Source organism: Dipteris shenzhenensis, chromosome 19 (genome assembly GCF_047967505.1).
Source record: "Dipteris shenzhenensis isolate YYH24624 ecotype China chromosome 19, Dip_SZ_1.0, whole genome shotgun sequence".
NCBI classification, from domain to species: domain Eukaryota; kingdom Viridiplantae; phylum Streptophyta; class Polypodiopsida; order Gleicheniales; family Dipteridaceae; genus Dipteris; species Dipteris shenzhenensis.
In genome coordinates this window covers 24,959,969-24,972,199 of record NC_141614.1, presented here as the reverse complement: position 1 = coordinate 24,972,199, position 12,231 = coordinate 24,959,969, and positions in this window count along the sequence as shown.

The window sequence follows — 12,231 nt, the reverse complement described above, 5'->3', positions numbered from 1 at the left end:
TTGTCTTCCCTCATTTCATTTGGATAGACATGAAATTTCCTCTTCTTTAGCTTTAAATTTCCTCTTCTTTAGCTTTAGACTACAATGCTTGCATGTGCCATGAATACATTCAATGTGGTGCCACTCACGGTCTCCCCATTAGGGGAGAATCGGGGTCTCAAAAGAGCCTCATAGGGAATGGATTAAGAAATGGATTAAGTTAAGACCAAGTGAACCCACTATGGTAACCCCTGGGCTAAGGGTCCCTTAGCATTTACTCAACTGACATGGTTAGCTTTATTTTGAAATTGATCAACATTGACTTTTGGATGGAGGTGGATGGTGGATGGATCAAAGGCCTAGGATGCTCAAAATGGTTGGAGGCACCTTTGGTGGGGCTCCAAACTGGCAAGAGTTTACAAAAGGGGGGTCTAATAAAGAGGGAGAAGTCGCCATATGCTATGGACCATTGGATCTTGGACAAATCAAAGGTGGAGATGAAGAGATCAAATCAAGGGCTGAGATCTAGATGCATTTTGGAGGGTGGAGATGAAAGCAATTGTTGATGGAGATGAGATCAAGGGCAGAGATTGAGGTGCATTTTGGAGGGTGGAGATGATGGAGATGAGATCAAGGGATGAGATTGAATCGCTTATTGGACGACTCAGATTTCAGCACCTTTTGTATCCATCTCCTCCACTAAATCTTGATGGAATCAAGGGCCCGGATTCTAGTGCCTTTTTCTTGCATCTCCACCCTTGGATCTACCTCTAGATGGCTGAAAATCACACGCCTTCTATTTTGATCTCATCCATTAGATCCTTCCCTTTTTCAAGGGTTTAGATTTAATCCCTTTATCCTTTGATTGTATCCCTTCGATCTAGACCTTGATCTAATGGTTGGAAGTGTTCTATGCCAAATTTGAATGTATCCCTTGGATTGTAGATGAGATTAATGGATAGCAATGAAGATCAAGGTCTAAACCATGGGTGAGATGTCTACCCACCCATAAATGCTCAACATGTCCTTTTGTACACATGAACATACCATTGCCCCACACAAAGGAGAACTCTCATTGGTACACCTCAAATCTCTCTCTAACCCCTTGAAATTAGGAAACACTAATTGGAGGCCCTTTTGAGACCCCATTTCTTCCAAAATGTTTGGACAAACCACTAGCTCCCACAAAGGCCTTAGGCTACAAAACCTGGTCTCCCTTGCAACACATGATGAGGATCCAAGTGGCATAGAGATTGCACATTCATTGCGGAGACATGGGCATGGATCACAATAGAGAAATGCTCCAAGACAACCAGATCTCAAGTCATTCATAGCTTGTTGAACTAGGTCAAAGTCTATGTGTGTTTTAAAATAACAAATATTCAGGCCTTTGCGTTTCCTAATGTACTATAGATTACAATGCTCAAATCTCCTTTGCTCAATTGAAATGTCAAGATTTTGATCCCATAAACTTGAGTTATAGCTCCCTCTATTGACCCAAAATGCGGGAACAAGAGTACATTGAGCCTCCTTTTTGCACTACTATGAGGAAAACAAAACAAAACATAGTACATGCAAAAACACGATCTAATTAAACTAATCAAACTATGGGAAAACATAATAATTTCAACCCTCGGGTTGGTTTAATACAGTCACATATAATGAATCTAATAATTAAACTAATCAAGCTACTAGCAAAACAAAAAAATATCAACCATCGTGTTGGTTTAGGACAGTCAAAATTTCAACCACCGGGCTGCAGTCACAATTTAAACCACCGGACTAGCTTAGGAAATGGTCACAATTTCAACCACTGTGCTGGTTTATGAAACGGTCACAATTTCAACCACCGCGCTAGTTTAGGATAGCCACAATTTCAACTACTAGGTTGGTTTAGATTGACTGTCTCAACCTCACATATTATACATTAACAGGTATATTGCTTTTCATTTCTAAATCTCACAATTTGAAAATAACAATATATATTACTTTTTATTTATGAATTTCACAATTAGACAATACCAGTATATTGTTTTTCATTTCTTTCTTTTTGTTCAACCACAATTTCAATGAATAACTACTGTTTTACTTGAAGCAGCACCAGGTTGGTTTAGGACAATGACATTAATTCCAAGCCATCCCAGTCTAGAAATTACGTGGTATATGACCCGAATAGTAGGAGATTAAATTCAACTAATTTAAGTTTTTAAAAAATTAGCAATTTCAACCACCACCGGTCTAGTCAACAGCTAATGTCTATTTAACCACAACTGATTCAAGACAATCACATAACTGGTGATTGAGCGAAAAAACCAACCACGATTGCATGATGTTCCAACCATGGAGATGGTTTAGTAAAATAACAATTTATTATTGTTCTGTTGTGAAAAATATTGTTGTTAATTTATGTTCAACCATGTTAGCTCGAGACAATCACATCACTGGTGTTTGAGTTGAACTAGCCACCACAGTTGCATAATGTCGTAGCCACTGGGCTGGTTTAGGACAACAACAATATATTGCCGTTCTGTTTCAAATTATATTGCTGTTAATTTTTGTTCAACCATGCTGGTTCAGGACAATCATATAATTGGTTTTTGAGTTGAACGAGAGCCACGGTAAGTGAGATATCTTCGCGTGTGGCTCGTTATGGAAGATTTTCCCCCGAGGAAGCGCAAGCCATTCGAGGAAAGCAATGGCACTATATCAAAACGGCTACAGAAGACACGTTTGCAATGTGTGCAAAGAAAGAAAAAATGAGAAGAAAGAAGACTCCTTCTATAGTAGCAGCAAGAAGAAATTGAAGATGCACACATTCGATCATTGCCATAGGAGCAAATAACATGAGCTATGGTGTCACGATTGGTGGGAGCATTCGAGGCAGCAACATTAGGCCATTCAGGTGAATACCAATATTGAGTCTTCATAAGATTTACCTTGCACCCTAAAGTTCATAGAGTAACAACCCTACCAACACCTCAAGAGATGCATGACCAAAAGGTGATGCTCTCTAACTTGATAAATGGTCTATAGAAAGTGAAAAGGGTGCACATATTATATCAACTAGTTATAAAGAGGGAGACATTAGCTATGTTGGTGTCCCTTAAAACAAGGGAGAAATGTCTTGGGCGCACAATGTCGAAGATGTTGTCAATTAGAAGGACCAACATGGCTCCAATGGTTGAATGTAGAGTGGAAACAATGCACGATCATCATGATCTGAGAAGTCCATGGGCTTCCACAAAATGCAAGAAAAGGAGAGATAGTATAAGCACAGAATTCATTGCTAGAGTGATGACATTTTGGCACAAAAATACGAGAGTTTCTTTGAATAGAAAGGACATCCGTAAAAAGAGAACGGGATGCAAGGTGTTTGACAAGCACATCATACACATGCTTGGTACAACACAAGGCAGTGGTTGCCTAAACTAGCTCGGTGGTTGTTTGTGATAATTGATCTTTGGGATACTTTACTTATTTCATTTCTAAACAAGGTTGGCTTAGACTTAATGTGATCGTCCTAAACCAGCTCGGTGGTTGGAACATCATCAATTTGTTCCTTTTTCCTTGACCAAGCTTTTCAGATTTCTTGTCTCACAGCCTCTATTTTTTTCTCTTGCAATATATGGTAAGCCACATGTTGCCATTGATGCCATGGCGACGATTAGTCCAGAATAAGCCCTACACAACATAGAGAAGGTAGCTTCTGAGGTGAGCAAAAGGAATAGAAGACAACTTACTAGAAAGATGACAATGCCAAGCCAAAGTCTACGCAAGGTCACGTTGAGGTCCGTGTGGGTTGTAGGGCATTTGTAGGGTGGAGCCAGGTTGCAAGTACTTAATCTTCCAAGATTCAATGGGGTGGGAGGTGTGAATATTTGAAATTTATGGGAATATAAAAATTTCAGCCATCGTCGGCGGGTGTCCCCCTTCCGACGACACACGCCAACAGAATTGGATATCCCAAATAAGTGCCATGTGGCCTAAAATGCTTCAAGAAACAAATAATCCAAAGGGCACGCTATCGGGTTTGATGAGGTGTATAATGAACTCTATTGAACTTTGGCATGCTTATGTCATCTAGCAAGAAGTGCAGGGAAAAAGAAATAATTCAAAATTTTAAATAGTGTTGGATTTGTCAAAAGATCTTTGCACATGCACAAATTGCACATTTTCAACTTCTTCCATTTGAGGGTGAATCTATTTACAAATATGAACAACTATCAATGTTTTAAGACCACCATGTAGTAGTCCCACTAGTTTGGATTCAAAATTTTCAATCCTTTTTGGTTTTCAACAAATTAAAAAAAGTTATGGAGCATGCCGTCAAATGGGTGTGCATCACTTTAGCACAAAATCATAGGCCCATTAACCCATACCTAATATTCTAATTTAGATATGTACTTGAGATGAGGAGAATCCCAATTAGTGTACTTTTGAATGATTACTTGGTTGCATGTATGTACAGAGAAAAATTTTGATGTTTTTGAATAAATTGTTATTTCCTATACTCATGAGGATGCATGAATCACATGCAGTATAGTACTTGTAAGTCTTTAATGCTCTGATTCCAAATCATTATTCCATAATCTTTTGGCCTCATGTTCAAGCGAGGAATGTGTAATACAACTTGATGGCAAAGTTTTCCAAATTCCGTTAAGTGATGCATAAGTTATGAGTCATGCAAAAGATACCTATATACAAAAAATTCCCTGAACCTGACCAAAAATGGAAACACCCAAGCAAACCATTACCCCCTTTGCAGCAGTAGCTTCTGCTACCATGTGTGCAATAACCACCACAAAATAGACACTCTTCCATCAGTTCCTCTAGCTATACCAATTGCTAAACTGAAATCTACCTCTACATGCACATGTAAGAGCTAAGAAGGACTGAACTTTTGAAAATACAAGAAACCAACATATCTTTATCTTTCATGTGAAAGGAGAGGAAAATAAAGCTCATATTTGGATCCTTTGCATGCCTATGGGGCTGGTAGGAGGATCCTTTGTTTACAACTGGTATTCACTTCTAAACATGATCAAAGAACACATATATGGTTACAACCTAACTCCCAAAGAGACTTCTAGCATTGAGCCATCACATAGAAATAGACGTCATCACCACCAAAGATGTGGCTAAAGATCATGCCATTGATTTCAGTGCAATTTTTTGCCAGCCTAAAGATGGTTTTGACAACACATCTATGCTTATCCCAGATCGATAGGAGAGAATAAGTCATGCCATGAGAAGTAGGAATATGGTAACTGCATGCAAGACTCTCATCCAAGTGTGGCCACTAGAGGTTGGAATATCTCCAACAAGTTTTGTTACAAGATATATTATTTTTCAGCCATGTTGGTTTAGGACAATTAGATAACCAATGTATGGCATGAACTAGCATGATGATATATTACGTGATGTATAATTCACCGGGCTAGTTTAGGACAATCACATTAAGTCCAAGCTATTCCGATTTAGAAATTAAATAATTAAACTATTCCAAAGATCAATCATAGACAACCACAAGGATGATTTAAGTAATCACTAACCTGTGTTGTACAAGCATGTGTATGATGTGCTTGTCCCACTACGTACTAGCTTGTGTTGTATCAAGTATGTATATGATGTGCTCGTCCCACTGCTTGTGTCATGTCCGTTTTTTGCAAATGTCCTTATTGAAGAAACTCTCATATTGTCATGCCATTATGTTTCCACTCTATCAATGATTTTTTAGACTTAGGCTATCACTTCTTTTCTTCTGTTTTGTTGAAGCCCACAAACTTCTCGAATCAATATGATCATGCATTCCTTCTACTCTGCATCCAATCACTCGAGCCACCTTGGTCCTTCTGATTGAAAACATCTTCGACATTGTGTTCCCAAGAAGTTTATTTTTTGGTTTTGAGGATACCAACATAGATAATGGCATCCTCTTTGCAGCTAGTTGATCTAAGCTCTACAACCCTTTCACTTTTTGTAGCCCATTTCTTTTAGTATAGAGCATTGTTTATTGAGCATGCATCTCTGGAGGTGTTGGTAGGGTTGTCCCTCTAGGTGCATGCTCTAGGTGCATGCTATAGCTTTTAAATACTCAAGATTGGTATTCACTTGAATTGCTTGATGTTGCTACCTCAAATGATCCCACCAATTGTGAGACCACAACTCATGTTCCTCGCTCCGATGGCAATTATGAATCCATGCATCTACAACATCTTCCTGCTTTAAAAGGAGTATTCTTTCTTCTCATTGTTTCTCCCTTTGCAAATGTTGCAAAAGTGTCTCCCTTTGCTATTTCGATACCGTGTCATTTTTTTCCTTGCCCCACAATCCATTCTTTGTGACTTGACCACGATTTTTAGCTTTCCCAACTAATAGCCTCAATCTAGTGCTTTGGCAATCCACATATTGCCATTGATGCCATGGAAAGGATAATTGAACCATCAAAATAGGACCACCAGAATAGAGGCTATCTAGCTTGTGAAGTGAGGAAAGAATATAAGACAACTTACCCTCGTAAAAATGATAATTCCTAAACAAAAGAAGAGGTCATGTCGAGCTAACTCTACATGGTGTAGGTTGCAGGGTGGTAGGAGGAGGATGTACTTTAAAATTCGAAGGTTTGTAGGGAGGGAGATGAAATTTGAAAGTGCCTGGTAATAGAAAAATTTTGAACTACCATGATTTTTCCCCTCTAGTGATATATATCAGCAAAATTGGATATACCGGTTGCCTTCAAGCAAGTGCAATTATTAGTAAATGTACTATACATCACTTTGGAACATGGTGTAATAGGTATGACGTGCCACCACCTATTATTATCCACCATTGGTTGATAGACAAGCTATTCAAACACAAATACAAACATGTTATTTTCCTTGCATCAAAGGTATCAAATATAAATAAGTGAGTACTTTTATAAATGTGTACAATACCTATTCACATTGTTGCGGTAGTACTAGTGTGTCCTTCTTACTTTGCCAAAACTTTGTGGAGTTAATAGTTACAAAGCCACTTGCATGGCATTTGATTGTTGCATTAGGTCCTCTTTCCACCACATCCTTAAACCACTTGACATCCAAAAAATACAGAAAGAAGCACCAAAATTAAAGCTTGATAATATCTTGTATTATGCCACAATAATCATCCATGGCTCCATTGGCTCCCTCAAAGCTAGCAATGATGCCACAATATTGTGTGTTTCTCTTATCATCAATCCATTGCATCTGAAAATGTTTGCCCTCATACCATATAGCATTGAACATAGTACACCACACCAAGAAAAAATCAATTGAATAAGCAATCTAGATTGTTGAGAGATCCTAACTTATGCATAACATTCTATATACCTGGAACCTTTTGCATGCATCCTCTAGCATACTCCCATTCTTCCATTGTGAAATGCATTCCCTCATCTCTCTCTGCTCTCTCCATTTTTTCAAGTAGCCAATCAACATGAATATCCTTTGGAAGTGCTATTAGATGCTCAGGGTATGGTACATGAGATCCATGATGTGTACAAAAGAGAGCCCTTTCTCCTTGTCTTCTTGCCTTTGCATCCTCATATCTTGTAACCCATCTTTTCATCACATCACTATTAAGCATGGAATAGAGGTTTAGATAATTAAGCAACTCCCTGTCCATTACTTTGCTCCATCATTTTCCTTGAGGCACAATAGAGGTCATCCTTAGGTCATCTTAATCTCTCCATAGTCATGGGAGAGAGCTATCAACATCAACAAGAAACTCGGAAATATATACAAGTGACTCTTATACCAACCAACCCTCAGCCATGCTACCTTTGGGCCTTGCATTTTGCCTCATGAGACCCTTCAAGCTCTTCATGAAGAGCTCGAGGAAGAACAACCATCGTGCATGTACAATGCCGCATATAGCAATCTCATCAGATTTCATCCACCAAATGCACTATGAGATGTAGTTGGCTTGTGAGAATAGAACGTGGAATGGTCTCCTCTACTAAACAAACCACCTCCACTGACATAACTCGAGCATCCTCAAGTGTGGTGGCATCTATTTCCTTTGAGCTCACATACCTAGAAAGAAAAAATGCACCATATTAGCAATATGAAAACCTTGCATCATGCATTGATACGCTTCACATTTTGTATAGTGTGAAGTACTTCACAAGCTCTCCCATCTTGTAAATACAATCCTTCACATCCTTCGATGCACTATGAGAAATGCTAGTAGTAGCTGAGTATGAGCTGCACACATGAGTGATGGTTGATTATTTGCTTCTACACTCACAAATTTGCTCCAAATTTGGAAGGAAAAAGAGATTATGCCAAGTCATACTTGGAACATCTTGTGCCAATCATGAGATTTCAAGCCGTATAATTGCTCCGTATAATTGCTCTACACCTCTTTTCTTTCTCTTTGTGAAGGCCCCCTTCAAACACCTCATGCATCTAGTGGGAGTACAAATTGTAGTGATAGCCCACTTCACCACCACCAACTCTTTCATTGATAACATCCATGGTGCATGGGATAAAAAGACGTGCTGATTTAGCATCTCTTGTGGCCAAGCTTCATGCATCCTCCCTATGGTTTGTAGATCCTCCCTTATGCTCAAGGAATCTTGTTTCCCATTCAAATGTTCCCAAATGGTAGATGCCACATTCTTGAAGATATGCATGTGATCAAGTGGGTGATTGATGGGACCAATATGGTAGCTCATAAAAGATGGAGTATCTTTAAAAAATATGGTGTTAGCATGCAATATTTATTTCCATTCAATATAGCACACAATAGAACTTTATGAACCGTTATCGGCTCATGCCACATGGAGGAGGAGTCATGCAAAGGTCCCAAATTTACTTCCAATCTCCTGCAATGTTGACTGTGGGGGGACTTCATTTGGAGGGGAACTGTAGTGTTGACTGTGTGAGGAGACTTCATTCCAAGGAGTGGCATATCAGGTGGGAGAAATCGATGGTGATTCTCATGGATGACCTTATTCAAGTCCTCTCACCATGTAGCAACTAACGAAGGACCACAAACAGCACATGCATGGTAACCCGATGTACTGAGACCTAAACAATAGATGCAATTACGTAAGCAAGGCAAGCTACCAATGCCACATAGATTGCCTACTCATAATTAAAAGTTAAATGCTTACCTGGACACTTTTCATAGCCTGGGAAGTCATGCATCATCCACATCAAAACTGCCTTGCATGTGAAGTCTCTTGACGAGGGAAGTCATGCACCTCCATACCTGTCCAAAGTATCTCTAGATCGTCAATCAAAGGCTCCAAATAAACATCCACATTCTTGACTTTATGTTTCCTTGGAATTAGAAGGGATGACATAACATGTCTTGTTTTAATAAACATTGAGGGTGGAAGATTATAATTCACCATTCTCAGTGGGCATACACTGTAAGAGGTGCTTTTGAGACCAAATGGGTTCACACCATCCATACCCAATCCAAGTCTCAAGTTTCTAGGTTCTTCCTTGAAGCTTCACCATGTGTCTTCAATATGTTTCCATGCAGGAGTGTCTATAGGAGATCTCCACTTGCCATCGGTTGATCTATGGAAGGAATGCCATGACATGAGCTCTGCAATGGATTTGCACTTGAACATATGCTGGATGTAAGGAATTATGGGAAAATGTCACAAAACATTGCGAGGCACATCCAAAGTTTTGAGATCTGCTCTATGTCTTGCCTCACCACAAGTAGGACACTCTCAAGCCTCCTTATGTGCTCCATGAAATAGAACACATTCATTGATACACGCATGGATGCACTTGTAATCCAACCCTCCAAGAGATGTCACATGTTGCCTCACCACCTCTCTTGAGGGCGGTAATTTATTCTCCCTTGGAAGCATTTTAGACAATAGCCTACACGTGATCCATTAGCATAATTCACCATGTTTACAAAACAGAAAGCTCACTTGAGTAATGCATTCAAACTTGCATTGCTCCATCCATAAATGGTCTGCAAGTTTAGTAGTACACTACTACACATGGGCCTTATTTCGACGCTTAAATGCCGGCGTTTAGTGCATGCAGAGTGCTAATTGTCATAAGCAAAGCCAGTTTAGAAAAGTGTCGCTATATAGCGACTCTAGGCAAGTGTCGCTATATAGCGATGTTTATATAGAGTCACTATATAGCGACACTTGCCAGACTTGTAGAAGGTCGTTATATAGTGACTCTGAGATAGTTTCCTATAGTGACATTTTACAGTGTGTTTTTTCCCATACCGACCTAATAAAAATAGTTTTTCCCAATGACAAAATTTTGTTCTTTTAATACATGTTTGATCCTTTGAAAGAATAAAAGTACAAGAGCATGTACATCAAGTTTGAAGTTCATATATTCGTGTCCAAGTTTGAGATGAAAAAAATCAATGAAGAGCATTTACATCAATGGCTTCTGAGCCAAGTCTAGAGTGCCAAACAAGTCTATCTCCAACTCTATACCGAGTTGATCCCCTATATCATCATCATACTCTGGCATCATATGTTGACCTAAGACTTGATCATCTTCTTCAATAAATTTGGGTGATTCTTGATGATCATCATCTTCTTCCTCAATATCGTGATCTACATCTTCCTCCCGTATGATGTCATTATGCACATCTTCCTCTTGGCTCATATTGTAATCTTCATCTTCTTCGCTAGATTCATCTGGATCAATTGGATCCAGCATTGGTAGTGGCATCTCCATATCCACATCTCTATCTTTAAAAATTTGCTTACTTCCTAGTGCAACTTGGATCATGTACCACCATCTTGTATTAGAACGATCCGGATGAAAAACCACCTATATTGAAGATGGGTGTCAAATGCCATCAATTATATATATGAAATTATGCTTAAGTACATGTACCAATGGATCTAAAAAAACAAAAGCTTTGATTAATTAAATCATTAGTATGCACCTGCTCACAATGCTCAGGAAGAAAAAAAGTATCACTTTCATCAATCCAAAGTTTGGTGGAGTCTATTGCAAAGAAACCACTACTGCCTTTCCTCACTGTTGCATGGGGACCGTTGTAAATAGTTCTAAACCATTTTACATCAAGAATGAAAATACTAAATCATATGAAATCAATTTCATAGATTTCACATATGGTCCCACAATAATCCAACTACGAGGAGAGAAGATTGATATCTGAAGCACCTTCTTGGCTATCTTGCGTGAAGTTAGCCATGACTCCACAATCATATGTGACTCTCTTTGAATTGTCTTCATGTTTGTGTCTATGTTTGTCCAATCCACCAAAATTAGGCATGGGATTATTGGGATATCTCAAGGTGTATGCCCTAGGCACACCTTAGGTTCTATGTGTGTGTGCTAGAGGCATAGTTAGGTGCCCATAAGCACTGTTAGGTGGTGGTAGATGCCACATAGGTTGATTGAGAGATTTTAGGAGCTGATTGAGGAGATGATTGTGGAGCTTGGTGGCTCATGTAGAGGTGCCTACATATGGGCCTCACCCTTCTTCATTCCATAAGCATTATCTTGTTTCGTGTTCAGCTTCATGCTTTCCTTTCACTTCTTCAACATGGTATCAGAGCACTATGATCCTCCTTGAGCCCATTTATGCCATGTCATCTTCTTCTTCTTCTTCTTATGCCATTTTCCTCTTTCCTTCCAAAATTTTATGTGAGCTTGTTATCTACCTACAAGCAACCATTCCCAGAGCCCTTTTAGACCAAGCATCCTTAAATATGGGCGACCTCCTGGCAGCAAGCAATTAGAAATATATTCCCGCATACGCCCGTGCTGATAGCTTCTTTGCTCAGCAAACTTTCACACAATTCTGCCCAATGCCTCAACTATTCAATAATTCCTCTAAGCACGAGTTGGGCAACAATACAAGCAAGGTGCTGATGAAGTTTGAGCTCATTTGGTTAAGCATTTGAGGAGAAATAGACAGAAAACCAGTCGCTAATCAAGCTCCTGGCTATGGCGACGTGATGCAGCATTTTGACTTTCCTCTTCAGTGGCTCTTCTCTGGTATACCAGCTTTATTTCTACCTAGAAAGTCCTCTTTTCTTTGCCTTGAAGAGTGAGATACAAGCCCTCCAAGATCAGGCCTCTGTTTTGGACAGTTTTGACAGTGTTGTGAATTTGGTGCTACATTAGATGCTACTTTGGCATTTTTGAGACTTTAAAGTGTTGAATAGCATCAATACAATTGTGGCTACAACTTTCCTTTAGGTTGCTATCCTAGATTTGCTTGGAATACTTTCATTTAGCCACCTCTATGAAG